We start from the raw sequence: 15,093 nt of genomic DNA, 5'->3' as shown, positions 1-15,093 counted from the left end.
ACCTTGGCAGTGGAATAACCTCTACTATGTAGGATTTGAATAAATGCATAATGCTATTTTATGATCCCTTGAAAGAAGAAAACTGTCTTGCCAGCACAAAAATTCTCATATTGACAGTATTGAATGTTGCAACAGAAAAGTCTTGATGAAGTGAAAGCCAAGAGTATTTAGGATGTTGAGGCCAATTTTCCCCTGCTTTTAGAAGCAGCATGAATTGGTGAAAAGAGACACTTTGTACCAAAGCTTTTCTGGCTGTAAATATCATAGGAAATATTTTCTAGCTTGTAAGGAGAATTCATACTTTGGGACAAAGGCTTTGCCAAAAAAACATACCAAGAAAGCTTAGAATTATGTTCTAAATTGCAAGATTTTGATTCTTATGCCAGATGGTAGGACTTTTTACTGTGCTGTAAGGTAGGTTGAACAGCAAATACAGGAATAGCGGAATATGGTTTAGAGATCAAGTATTATGAAAATCTATCAGATCAAAATTGCTTAAAAGTTTTAATAAAAGCATGGCTATCATCTTAACAAGTGACTAGTGACCTGATTTAGATTTTAGTGCGCGATGAATCTGTAATTCTGACCATGTGATGTTAAAGATGGAAGTACTTTTAGAATGTGTAGCGTATGGAAATATTTCACCAAGATCCTTCTCCTTAGAGAACCCCCAAAGAACAGTTCTGCCTTCTTCTGCCTCTCCATTAGCCCTCCCCAGGCCCTGTTCCCACTGCATACACTCCCATGTAAGAATTTGTAGCAAGATGTCACAAACACTCTATTACTCTACTCCAGTGTGAGAATCTTCTATGAAAAAATAATTAAAGCCATATATTGCCAGTGTGGTCTAATGGAGCTTGTGATTGTTCTCAGATGAGCTTAATGAGATAGTAAACAATACTTCTGTGCCTAAATACAATACAATACAATATTCTGTGCCTAAATACAAAGTGGGGAGGGGGCAAGGAGAAAGCATGGAAAGATGTAGAAAAATTAAGACCAAACATTAGAGAAGAAACAAGTAAAATGTATAGCTTGCAACCACTTCACAAAGGGTCATCATGAGCAGTCACTTTTCCTACCAGGAAATTAAACTGAATACATTTTTGGGAATGATTCACCTCCAAGGACTTTTACGTGGTATTAAGCCAGACTCTGATCACCTACCATCATTATTTAGGCAGTGAAAAACCATGTGTTTAGGCTTGGCAGGGGGAATTAACACTGCTGAAATTAGGTGCACAGGATTCTGCAGTCACTGCAGGGACTGAGTACCTCTGCAGACCTGTGTAGAGAACATGAATGAAATGCTTTTTCCTTTGTTTAAGTAGGGAGCTTGCTCTCTTATGTAGGTTGATGTAAGGCTCCTGTATGTGGAACAAAGTGCTCTGGGACCAGACAACATCAAACACTCCTTTGGATGTATCTGATGTGCCTGAGGCTTGGTTCCATTTGGAATTGGTGTCTTGATGATTTGGAGTTAACTGCATCTGTTTTTTTCAGGGTAGGTGCCCACTTGCTGTGGAGGATGTTATGGCATTTGCTTACCTTGGAGCTGATCAGGAATGCTCATAGGCAGGTATGTGGGTAGAAGGGTAATTCCTAAGAAACTTATACACCCCCAGGCTAGTGGTTGTACCATAAAAGTCCAGGACACCAATGAAGAAAATGTTTTGGGGCCAAACCCAGGAATTCCTGAGGTTGATGCAAATTCTTTCTTTAGGGCCAAGAGATTGCAAAGTGGACCTTTTCTCTTTCACTTTGAGGGAAGGCAGGAACTGAAGGTGTTGAAGGAACAGTGCATTGCTTTCTATAAAGGGAAAATACCGCTGAAAGGTTTTCCTTTGCAATTGTGTTTCAAGTGGCTTTGAGAGTGTATCTTCCTAGCCATCTAACCTCTTACTGCCATAGTGTCTGACTGTCTTATATGAATTTATTGCAATTGTGGTATATTTGTGGTTGAGTTTATTATTTAAAGCCTTATTTTAAGGGACTTAGACTGTCATTAAGATGAGATGTGTGTTAATGAAGCCAGCAGGATTTGTCTAGTAATGGTGTGTGGTACTGTAATGATTAGTTTCCTCTGTGCCAGCTATAACAGAGAAAAGTTGGAATGATTTGGGAGAAAGGACAAATGAAATGACAATACATTAAAGCCAGTTTTGAAGAGATTCAATTTACATTGACCACTTTAGAGATTTTTGTAATTTGTATTGTGAGAAGGAGTCTGTTTCTCTGACAGCCTGCTACACCTCCATGGTCTCTGCTCCTGTCTGTCTGCCTAGTGGATACTTAATTTTATATGAATATTTTAACAGGAAAACATAGTGTATAGCTAAACTGGGTCAAAGAAGATTTATGCAGCTCTCCCATATAATTTACAGGAAAAGCCTATGAAAAGAAATCCTTTCTTGCTTTCCTGTTGCTAAGTGGATGAAATGTATGTCTTTCTTGCCCCTGTTCTATTCAGAATATTTATGGATATGTTTACTTATTAATGAAATTTCTTAGAAGCAGATGTAAGACCTACTTCCATTCTCCAAACCACTTACAGTAACTATATCAACTTTCTGGATCTGTTGCCTACTCGGAGACTGTGAGTTCCAGGAAAACCTGTGTGGGTGTTAGCAGGGAGAATTATTTCTTCAGTATGCATAAGGCAATGCTTTTTCCAAAAACTTTTGGTCTTGAAAGATGGATACCATAGCTGTCCATATACTCCTGTGCCCCTCCAGGGCCTCTTTGTGCAGTACAAGAGTTGGTGGTGTGTCAGACTGTGACATGGGGCATGTGTGGCACATGGAGCAGGGAGGATTGAGGCAGCTTCATTACATCTGTACAAATCTACAGCCATCCACAAGTGGCACATGTGGTCATGGAGCTGAAGGGGAAATATGAGATTGCCTTGAATGAACCATGAAAAAAATTCTAAATGCAAGTTTCTGCTATGCTGTAGCAGAACAGGTGAGTGTGCTGTGAAACTGAAGGTGTTGTGAGCGCTGCTTCACAAGCAGCTCTGTGAGCCATGCAGTGCGGTCATACAGACCTCGTGGATTCATGCTGAAATTTTCAGAATATTCTAGGCAATTTGAATAACTATTCCCAAAGCACTCGTGAGAGAATTGTCTATGCTTTTTCTGCCAGAATGAATGGAAAATGTTCTTTTCTGTGTTCTGGTTTACACAGAAGTAAACCTCTTTAGAGCTGGGGAGTGTGACGATGAGCCCTCCGTGGAAGCATGAACTTCACATGAGCTCCTTGGGGGCACCAGGGAACTGAAACATCTAAACACTACACAGGCATATGGTAAGTGAAAACCAAACTTTGTAGCTCAAATAATTTCCACGGGAATGAGCAGAGGGACTAAAGCTTTAGTGGTAGAGAAAACATAATGGAAATATGGAGAGGGGAAAAAACAGAGAGGAAAACCAGATTATAGTGTAGGGGAATAAAAGCTGATGGAAAGCTTTCCAGGCAGAGAGTTGGCCGAAAGGAGGTTTGGAACTGTGACAGAAGAATCTAATTCCACTTTGACTCTTATTCTATTCAGGAAGACAGGCAGTTATAAATTATTTCTAAATTGGGAGGTTTGCATCATAGGAATATTTTATTTTCTCCTCAGAAAAGAAAAGAAAAAGACTCCAGTTTGGTTCAAATAGCTCAGGTCAAATAGATAAAAAATATTTATCAAGACTTTGCTACTTGTTTCTTTAAAGTGTGCCCTTGCTAGGGTTTATCAATGCCAAGAGCATATCATAATTCTAGAAGAAGGGAGGCAAGGGAGACCTAATAAATAAGTTACAGGGAAATTTATGCTTCCAGCCACCTGCTACCCAGTCAACTATGTTAATGCCTGGCAAAATCCAAGTCCCTGTGAGATTTCCTGTCTCCTGAATATTAGTTTCCCCTGTAGTAGGTAGATACCTCTCTAATGGGTTTCTGGCCACCTGCAGACCTGTCCAGCTGGGTAAATTGCATTGCATTGTAATGAACCTGCTTAAGCAACCAGGAGGAAAGTTGCTTCAAAATTATTTACATAATGGGAAAACAACCCCCTTAATTAAAATATTATGCTCTTAAGTATCAAATAGAACAGTTAGAAACAAAAAACCACTTAATAGGACCTTGCCTTTTTGTCCTATCTTAAATGGTAATGAGTGTAGCTGATGATACCATTTCAGCTCATATATTACCAGGGCACACTAAGTTGTGTGATCTGTGTAGTGAGACATATGGGGACATTGCAGGCATTATCTGGACATGCTGTTGGGATATTTTATTAAAATACATTTTCTAGACACTACGTTATGCACCTGGAGCCTAATGTATTCATAGTTAATAAATTCTAATGGATATATAAATGTGCAGAGAAAGTAAGGTCAGTGAGCAGGTAGATGTGTCCCATAAATAGCACGCTCCAGAGTTTTTTTTCTGTGTGATGACAAATCTCACCCTTCTTTTATTTTCACCCTTCCCACACTAAAATACTCCTCCTGGGAAAAGTAGCAGAGGGATCCAATAAATATGCGATTCATGGAAACATCAAGGAGGAATGGAAAGGATCATCTAGTTTTTCACATTGCCATGTGACTTGTCACAGAGAATACTGTCACTGGAAAATTCTGACAGAAAAGAAGGAGGTTTTTCAAGCATGGCAAAGGTGATAGACAGGGACAGACATGTCTCACCAGAACAGCTGAGAGCATGCTGGCCTTACTGGAAAAACCCTGCCTTGTAGTTTTCTGTCACAATTTTATTATTGCAGATTTCTGTTTTAATCTGTGCCTTACAAAATGAAATGGTCTCTATCTTTCATCCCTATCTTGTAGGGATAGAACTGAGCTGCTATTACCAGGCAGACACTGGATACTGTAGCTGCAGTCACTGGAGCTGTGGGATTTCTCTTCAGCACCACACACTGTATGGGTTACAAGTCCCTGCAGAGTCTGTTAGGGAACATCCATTTATCTGCAAGTACATGCTGTAAACTGGTAAATTTGACTTTCCAAGATTAAGAGGAGGAGAGTTTTCCAGAGGCTCAATCTGGGCATCACTTCATTTGCCTTGTGATGCTTCAGAGGGGCTGGGGTCCTCGTCTGCTCTGCTGGCTCTCCTGGCAGCCAGGATCCTGGGGTGACTTTGGGTGGCAGAGATGGCTTGTGAGGTAGAAAAGGAATATATTTGCAAAGAGGAAGATACTTTGCCACTTTTTTCATAATCATAAAAAAGCGAGAAGAAAGATTGTAAGTATGAACTTTGCTGACCCTTAGGTGTGACAAAATCACTTTATGGCCCTGATAAATACCTGCCTCCTCTGTGTGTCATTGCACTGGAGCTGGTGCTTTTGTTTTTGGCTCTAGTTGAGTAAATATCATGATTCTGTCTAGGTTTGTCATCCTTCTAGCTCCTCTTGAGTTTCTAAAAGAACCAATGTGCTGAGGCATTTCTCACTGGGCACATACTTCTGAACCCCAGCATGAAACAGTCAGCAGTTAGTGACAGCTACTGCAAACAAAATCCCTGCCAATTCCAACTTTGAAAGTTAAAATATAGATTTTTTTACTACCATTTCTGAGACTCTTCCCCTTTTGTGATCTTTCTAGGGTTACATGAAATGTGGTTAATTAACCTGCCATCACCTTATTTTCCGTGAGTCCGCAGTCCCATTATCTACTTGGTATGCTGAAGCTTTTCCGTGATGTATGTTCTTCCCTGTGCAGACATTTTATTTAACCTCTTGGTAGTCTACTGAGTTAATTCAGTTTTGCATGATTGTTTTGGCTTTTTTTCCCCCCTTGTGTGCTAGTATTCCTAGTCTTAGTGGTCCTACTATTAATTTTGAAGCAGAAAAGCCACATTACTGTAAGATGCCCATGGTCACTCTTCAGTTTAATCTGGTCTGGACTTGCCCATGCTTTTGTGGAAAGAAGGGCTTCTCTGTCTTTGCAGAACATACCTTACAACACCTCACTAACCAACATTTTTTTCTTAAATATTAGTGATTTTTTGTCTGCTGTCCTATGTTTTCAGTGAAAAGGAAAAGTACAAAAAGAGGAAATTTGCATTTAATAAAGAGGCTATGAAAAATTGAAGCTTGAAAATGTCCCCCTGCTTGAGGGAACCTTAGGATAGTGAAATAAATAGGTAAAATATAGATAAAATGGAGAAAGATAGCTACCACTGCAATGCAGTGAAATGGAATTAAGAAGTCTGAGTGATTCTTTCTTGTAAAGGTCAACATCATTGACTGAATTTTTGTGAACCTAATAAATTCTAAGATATGCTATAAATAGGAGCATCTCAAGGGCAATACTTAAGTCATTCAATTGAAAAATGGGACAAAATAAATAGTAAAATGATAATGAGAAATGGCAAATCAAGTTAAAATGGTATGTTTAGACTTGGCTTTCTTGATAATACAATTTTAAAATGTTACCAAATCAATTCTTATTTAGAATGCATTTTGGAAAGAGATTAATTTACTTTGGATACAAACCAGGTTTCTATACAGGTTTTCAATGATGCCAACATTTTGTGTATTTGATTATTTCTAAAGCCTGTCAGAACAGTGAAAATCTCTATTTACATATTTGCAATTTGATATGAATTTTGACCTGTAAATTCAACATTTTATAAGAAAATGAACTAATGTAATACCATACTACATTCACTGTAGAATGACAATATTTTATTTTAATTTTCACTGATAAAAGGACAGTTTATTATTAAGGAGGATAATTAGTAACAGGCTTGTAATAAATATTGTCAAACTGTTTTTTTAAATCAAGAATTCAGGGAATTCATATATTTAATACCTTGTAGGAGACCAAAACAAATTATCATGGTAGTCCATTCCTATTTTAAATTATATTCATAGCTTTATTGAAAATGGTCAATTTTATATTAATGTATAATGTTTATTTTTATTCTATGAATCAGACTTGAGGCTTATCTTTTTTCAGGAAGAAGAGTGTCATTTCTCAGCATCCAAAAATGTTCTGTTCCCAGCTCCTGTAAAAGCTCCTGTTGTGCGTTTCATCCGACTGTAAAAATTTCATTGTCCCAAGATCACGTCATGATTCAGAGATCAAGTTTGTCTTTGATGAATCTGGGTCTTGATCAAGTAATTGTATTATCTGGAGATGAACAGGAGCTGGAGAAGGGATTTGAGCTGGTGGCTGCTCTCTGCATCAGTGCAGGTGATGGCAGCTGCCTCCTGGCCTGGCTGGCTCCTCACTGTCTTCTGCCTCCACTGATGATGCTCCAGCTTCACCAGCCAGCCAGGAACACTCTGCCCTCAGCAGAGCACAGGCTTTGACAGACATCTGTCAGATGGAGAGGTAAAATTCAAACAAACAGGGGCAGCCCTGGGTCTGTATGTGAATATTTTACAAAGCTGTCTCTGATAATAGTTTATATAATATTTAGCCACTTTCCTGAGCTAGTGCTCATTGGTCAGAGTGGTGAAGAACAGCATCCAGACCATCTCTGTAAGCTGAACTGTCATGTTAAACTGCATCAGAAGAAAAATGGGAAGCTGTGGACATATTTTCTATTATATAATCCACTGCCTTGGTTTTGAGATCTTTTTCATTCCCCTGTCCCTCAGAGAGATATGCTATACTTCCAAATTAATGCATTTTGACTACAGCTTCAGCCTTTTTCCACTTGTTTGTCTGCTGGGAACACACGCAGCAGATCAAGGTAAAGCAATAACAGGAAAGCATCTAAGCTTAGAAGCACAATAACCAGAGGCACTCTCACAGAGCAAGTGGTAAGGTCATGGAGAAGTCACAAGGAGGGCAGGACCCAGAAGAAAAAAGGACTGAAACAGGATATGTACACAGAAATAATGCTGATAACATCTTTGTCTTGTATTCAAAGCACTCTGGCCCCTAACAAACAAGAGTAGTGTGACTCGATGGGTAGGAAATAAGGGATGGAAGAGTAGCAGGTGGCTCTGGGATCTGTAATTCCTGTCTCGCAGAAGTCAGGGTGGTGATGGAGACTTGCTTACTCAGGTCAAAAGGATTCAGGATGCCAGCAGATGTGCAAGGGGTAGCAAAATGCCTGAAAGCACTGGGGGAAACAGCTGAAGCAGCTGTTGATGTTGCAGGAGCAGAGGACCAGGACAAGCATCTGACAAACATCAAACCAGGAGAGGAGCCATCCCTGCAGCAAATCATGCCAGTTAAGCTGGCTCTTGTTCCCCACACTGGAAAACTTTAGTCAAGCAAATATCTTTGTGAGTATAACTGTGTGAGTTAAATAAAATTTTACTTTTTTTCTGTGTATTGAAGTTCTTATGAGGTCTACCAACAATAAGCTGGGGGTTCTTAGGCTCCGTAACATGAAGTTAAGACTCACTAGGACAGAAAAAAAGTGAAATAAGTTGTTTTAGTTTAACCTTGGTAGGTAGCTCAGCTTCACACAGGCCCTGGCTCACTCCCCCACAGCAGCTGGGCGAGGGCACCAGAAGGGCAAGTGAGAAAACTCATACACTGCTGCATCAGCACAACAGACATCCAGACTCCAGTGGAGTTTGCCTGTTATATACATCTTGTACAGCCCTCCCACTAAAAATGGGCATTTTTGCTTTTGAAAGCCATTAGGAAAACTTGTAGATTTTTTATCTTTAGGACAATTGCAATGAGGTACTCCAAAAGAGAAAATAAATACTCAAACTACTACTTTTCAACTTGTTTTGAGGAACCTAACAGCCAGACAAAGCTGTGCCCTATAATTATGGTATCCAAGACAGATGAACCTAAATAGTTTTTGTATAGATTTCTGAAAGATCAATATTGCTGCTTCTTTTTTAAGCCTCTCCTGTGACATAGATAGATACATAGCTAGGAAAGTTGTATATTTGGCTGCTGCAGATGTGGGAGAATTTCTGACAGGTTCCCTAAATATACTGAAAGAAAAAATTAGAGCTTTCATTATATTCTCTGACATGGAAAAGTTTAAGATGTTAAATGTAATGTACTAGTTTCTTCTATAAAAATGGTCTAGCTTTTGGAGGAAAGAAAGTCCTCTAAGTGTATGGTATTTGGATACCTAAGCTTGTATCTAGTAATTTGAAGGGGTGTTGGTAATGATGGGTGATTTCCTTTCTCTTTTACAAACCCCAGGGACAACAGAAGTGAAGGTCATCATCTAAGACCTGCTTTTGTTTCTGAGTCCTATCATATATTTTCTTGGGATCTGAATTCTAACAACAAGCTAAAATGCAGTTTGAATCCCACTGTTCTTTTTCTTTCATAGGGGGAATACAGAGGACCAGAAAACAATGCCAGGAAACCCTTGCATTTATTTTTAGGCCCATTCGTTAACGGCTTTCCCTCCTCCACTCCAGACAAACTCCTGATGAAACTGGTGACTGGGGATTGCAAAACCTGCCCTTGCTCATCGTGTGCTCTGCTCTTGGCTGATATGAGGGCCTGGAGAAGTTCAGCAGTTCCGTGAAGCAAACAGCACCCCCCTCCCCACCAGGGCAATGCACTGCCCACATGAAACTGTGATTGTGATTAAAACAGAAAAGTGGTAGCTGGAGAGAATCTAAATGCACATTTCCTCCCGTCACTGTGTGGTTTTTGCACTTACCCAGATGGCAGTTTCATACTTGCTGTGAGTCCTCCTGTGTGCCCTGTGTGCAGGAAAGGCAGTCCTGCCTTTCTCCCTCTCTGCTCATCTCCTTGCTGCCTCCCTTGGCACGATCGGGCAGAAAATTTAGCTCCCAAAACAGGCACAAAGAGCTGAAAGAGCAGCTGTGGCCTGGCTGACTGTGTGGGTGCACAAGTGGCAATGCCAGCGCCAGCAGCGGGGTGGGAACCTGCACCCAGGGATCCTGGGATGCTGGCATAACACTTGGTGGCCACGCAGTCTTCAGTCTTCAATTTGTGAAATATGGTCAGGTAAGAGTTGGTAATGTGAATTACTGGGAGGTCTGTAGCCCCACAGGAATTCAGCAGTAGATGCCAATTAGAGGATCAAAGAGCAAAGACTCAAATGCCAAAATTAGGTGGTGGTATTTGCAACAGAGAATTATTAGAATAGTGAGGTGCTAATTTATGCAGCTGGAAGAGAACTTTAGAGAACTAACAGGTATGGGTGAAGTAAAAATAATTAAAATTATATTTAATGAGTGAAGTAGGAAAGCAGGTTAGCACTCTTTGCTCTCTGAGAAAATGAGAATAAAGCTTAATGAGAGTGAATAGAGAAGATAAATAAGAAAAAAAGTAGTTAATGGAGGAAAAATTAAAATTACTAATTTTTTCCTTTGTCTAATGGTATTACAGGAAGAAATAAGAAAAATATAACTGTAACATCAGGGAAATTTCATATACTTGATGTAGCCATCTCAGCTCCAACAATATTGATCATCTGGATAGACATCGGTAGGAAAATCCTCTGTCAAAATTAATCAGTTTTAAGGAAGCAAGACTGAAAAAGCTGTTCTGTAGATGTTCATCTGTAGCTAAGGTAAAGTTTGCTTTTTCTGGCTGTATAGCACCATATTTCTGCCAGTATGTTGTGGAAAAGCATCTGGCTTATTCTTGCCAACAGAAAAGGACATAACAGTGCATTGCATTGTATGGTGAAACTACTGACTTGAGCATCTGTTGCAATTAGGGGGGAATTTATTAATATATTAATATAAATGCCATATGGCTTATAGAGGGGTTTCTTGCTCTTAAAATTCCTGCTATTTATATAGGGCTGGTCAAATGTAACCAGAAAGTTCCACCAATTGTGGAAGCATTACAATCTTTTATGGGCACTGTGAGGGTGAGAGCCCTGAGACAATGCTGATGGCATGGAGGGAGGTTGTGCCAGAACTGTGGACAGAAAAGAAAGCTCTTGATTTCCTTACTACAATATTTTGCATTAACCTAATATCTTCCTTGAAAAAAAAAAAAAAAAAGACACAAAGAAAACTGGAGGGTTAAAATAGCAAAATCAGTGTACTCTGCTAAATTAAAATGTATTAGCATGAGAAGCCAGTGGGAAAAATGTCAGCAAGGTCCGAGTGCTCAGCTGCTTGCATGGCATTTCATGATGGGGGAGAAAATTCTTCTCTGCAGAGCCTCAAAGGTGCCCCAGTGGCTACAGGCACCCTTCCATAGCTCATCCCTCTGTTCCAAATAACTCCCCACACCCTGAATCCTTGTCCTGAATACTGTCTGAAGAAGATATCTTGTTCATCAGAGGAGACTGAGTTTCAGGTGGTGCCTGGCAATTTCTTGGCCATAGGTAGTGTAGTTCAGCTACAGCTGTGTGCACGTGATTGCTCCGTACAAACCCTCAGACCCTGCATCCTGCCTTTTCTGGCAGGCTCAGCACCTGCCCTTATCTCCTGGGCACCAGAAGGCTCTGCAGCTCAGAATTCCAGCATCACAGGCTGCCAGTTCTGCCTGCCAGCCTCAACAAGGGCTTTTTGCTGGTTTATTCCTCAAGTCTCTTTAGAGGTGGCCTTCTCTCACTCTGGTGGCAGCAGTCCCAGGTGCAGATGCCTCTCTTAGGCTTTGATGTCTCCAGACTTTGGTGCTTCTTGGCAAAAAACCTGTATGTACCTGAAATGTGCTCAGCCACACTGGTCTCTTTGTCCATAAAGAAGCAGTGTGTGTGTGAGGAGGGAGGGTAATTAACATGGAGCTGAAAAGACACTTTCCTTGAGCTCTGAGTATGTATTTGTCTGGTGGTTTCCTGTCAGTGAGTTCTCTCATCTCTCTTAGGGAGGACAGAGACCACTGTAACATCCTCCTAGCCCTCTCAACTTCAAAAGCATTGTATAGAATTTACACTTTGCATGTTTTAAAACACAATTAAAGGTATGATTTGATCTGTCTATGGTCTGTCTAGAATTGCTGTCTGCCACAGAGTATTCTTATTAATGTATAATTAATATTAATTAACATGGGTTGCAAAGAAAGGCTTTAATGGTGTTTAGGGAATTCTGGAGACACAGAATGCTTGCAAAGAGAAATTTATTATTGTCTTTCCTGATAAAGTGATTTTTCATGAGTGAACTTATAGTGTCACACAGAAATAGAAGTTAACAACAAATATTGTGTTGTGGTTTAACCCCTGCTGGCAACTAAACACCACACAGCCACTCACTCATACACCTCTGCCCCTGGGTAGGGAGAACTGGAAAAAAATTAAAACATGTGGATTGAGATGAGAACAGTTTAATGATTGAAACAAAGTAAAACATAATGCTACTAATAACACAAATGAAAACAACAACAACAATAATTGTAATGGAAAAGAGGGAGAGAGAGGAATACAATTTAAAAACAACACATGATGCACAGTGCAATTCCTCACCACCCACTGACAAATGCTCAGCCTGTCCCTGTGCAGCAAACTTTAGTTCTTGGACAACTCCCTCAAGTTTATATACTGAGCACCAGGTCCTGTGGCATGAAACATCTCTGTGGCCAGTTTGGATCAGGTGTCCTGGCTGTGAACTTTCCAGGCTTCTTGCACACTTGCTTGCTGGCAGAGCATGAAAAACTGAAAAGTTATGGGTTTAGAGTGAGTGCCACCAGCAACAACTAAACCATCAGTGTGTTATTGACATTGTTCTCTACTAAATTCAAAATACAGCACTGTACCAACTACAAAGAAGAAAATGAACTCCATCCCAGCCCCAATCAGGTATGCATATGTACACAGAGATGTGAACTTTATCAGAGATCTTAAAAGAGAACTCTACAGTGTAACTTCCTGTTTAGAAGAGAGCAAAGAGGTTATCAGTCATATATGTGAACACAAATACTTTGTATTAAAAGAAATAAAACATTATCAAACTAGAATAAAGTATTTGTTAATTTCAGGAAAAATCTGAAGGAAAAATTAAGCCATATTAGTACTGTGAGTTGGGCTGCGTACAATTACATTATGATGTTGGCACATTGATGGATTTCTATAGTTTTAACTGAGATCTTATATTTGTGTCTCCTCAATTTTAACCATACAGGAGTATTTGTTCTTTCTTAAAGCTCATATCTGAATTTACCTCGCTAGGTTAAATAACCTAACATTTACTGTGTTCAGAAAATAGTTAGAGAGAGCTGGCAGCAATTCTGCAGCTGCTAAAGGTCCACAATGCTGTTAGGGATAAAGCAAAGGCTTCTTGATTTTTAACATATACAAGTTGTAACTACTATGCTGTTATTGCATATGGAGCATTTGTTACAAATCTGAGCCAGTTTGCCTTCAATAATCAATCATTTGCTGTGAGAGGTTTAATTTCTTGTTTGAAGCTGCTGGTGTAAGTGTCTCTCTGAGACAGGATGCTAGACTTGATAAAAACAAAGAAACTGCCAGGTCAGTTCAGCCTGCAAACTTTGCAAAATACCAAAGGAGTATTTTTAACCAAGCCTCAGCACAACTCTCTTGACTGCACTTATGATACTCTGTGACAAAAATTAGGCTTGATTGCAGTTTCTTTTTATCATGGTATAGTTTTTCATCTGCAATAATAACTTTTTTTTCCCAGTGTGAATGATGAACATAGAATAATGTTCACTTCTAAATAGGTTTGTTCAGTGAGAGAGACAGAGGGACAGAGGTTGTGCTCCATTTGGCTCAACTGAAGTCATCCCTTGAGCCCTCAGCAATTCTCTGCCTTTCTTATATCTTTTTTCATGTTCCCTCTGGTTCCCATAGAAAACCAGCAGAAACTAAACCAGCTTTTTACTGAATCTCTGGCTTCCATGCATAGCTCTTTCATGATCCTGCTGATGTATTTATTGGCCTTTGGAGATTAAGTGAGGCACAAATAGCACATATAGCTTTTGGAGATGAATTCCTTTATTCTGGCTATGTCTGGACCAGAGTTTAAATAGTTGAGCTCACACTAGTTCAACTTATTAGTACTGGTATTAAAATCAGAACCTCTAATGTCATTGTACAGCTTGATTGGTTTCAAAACTCAAGAGGCTTGTTTTAACTAACACTTATTGGTGCACTTCTGAGCCTGTAGGTGCAAAAGCTTTGACTTTCATTTGGTTTCTTCTCTGCAAGAGAGCTGGAAGTGTCCCTGTGCAGTGTCCTGAGGCCAGCAGTAGAGCTCCTGGGAGTAATGCCAAATATATGAGGCATGGAAAAAATCATGAATTGAAAATAGTACTAACTAGGCCAATCTAATTAATACCTTCTAAACCCAGGAGTTTACAAAATGAAGGATGCAATTAGGAATAATGCGAGTCCTTTGAAATCCTGGCCTTGAGACACATGGATGTTATGTGGTGTAACTAGAAAACAGGATTGGGATCATTAATAATATTCCTAAAAGAAAAAGCAAGTCAGTGAATGGAAAAGACCAGGCTCTGATTGTTGGGTGTGGAAGTGCTTAATGATCAGGACGCCTCAACTCCTGTGACTGTGCTCAGTGAGTTGTGCAAATTGAGTGTGGCAAACAGTATGAGACAGAATCTTGGGCCCCTCTTTTGCTATTTAAGCTATGAACAGTCAGCCTAAAAAAAAAAATGTCCCAGGGAATTTGTGGGTTTTGGGATTTTCACCTGGAAGGTGAAATAGGTATTGCTGGTATGAAGCTCTGACATCATTTATAGCTTCACAGTGATTTAATGGAGACAGAGATTCCTTCTTGGGCTACAGAGTCTCAGACTATGAGTACTTGAGTGGCAGTGAATTGAGATTTTCCTTTTGAGGTAGAAAGCCTGTTGGTAGGATAATTCAGAGTGGAAATCACTGCTGCAATGATATTCTATTTTTGACATAGCCTGTGCTTGGGTTCAGTTTCCTAGAACTTGCACAGTAATAACCCATGCACAGGAAAGCCCTGCCTTTGGCTATCTCTGCTGCAGCACCCTCTGTTTCTAGGATGAATGGAAAATACAAGAAGATCCAAACGACCATGAGCTTTTTCTCCTCTGTTAGCCATTGTCTTTTCTCCTCTAGCCATTGTCTTTTCCATACCAGATCGATTCTGTTCAAAGAGCCTGGTCCAAAAGAAGAGATTTGCCATTAACCTTCCATGTGCAGTTGCTTGGCAACACAAGGTAAAGATCTAAACAAAAGGACAAAGAAAAATTATTTAATTCCCAAGACAGCCTG

The 15,093-nt window shown here is 39.8% G+C and overlaps 1 long non-coding RNA gene across 1 annotated transcript in view; it reads left to right on the top strand.

The window, feature by feature from the left end:
• Positions 1-10,910, top strand: part of LOC146768119 (uncharacterized) — a 35,721-nt gene extending 24,811 nt beyond the window's left edge. Inside the window, exons 2-7 of the long non-coding RNA XR_014953210.1 lie at positions 1,504-1,579; positions 3,187-3,306; positions 5,604-5,677; positions 6,963-7,340; positions 8,117-8,245; positions 9,268-10,910. This is a non-coding gene — a long non-coding RNA (uncharacterized LOC146768119). The remainder of the gene's footprint in view (positions 1-1,503; positions 1,580-3,186; positions 3,307-5,603; positions 5,678-6,962; positions 7,341-8,116; positions 8,246-9,267) is intronic.
• Positions 10,911-15,093: the final 4,183 nt, after the last annotated feature.

The sequence above is a fragment of the Lonchura striata genome, chromosome 2 (genome assembly GCF_050655825.1).
Source record: "Lonchura striata isolate lonStrDom1 chromosome 2, ASM5065582v1, whole genome shotgun sequence".
NCBI classification, from domain to species: Eukaryota; Metazoa; Chordata; class Aves; order Passeriformes; family Estrildidae; genus Lonchura; species Lonchura striata.
This window is presented reverse-complemented; position numbering and strand designations above follow the sequence as displayed.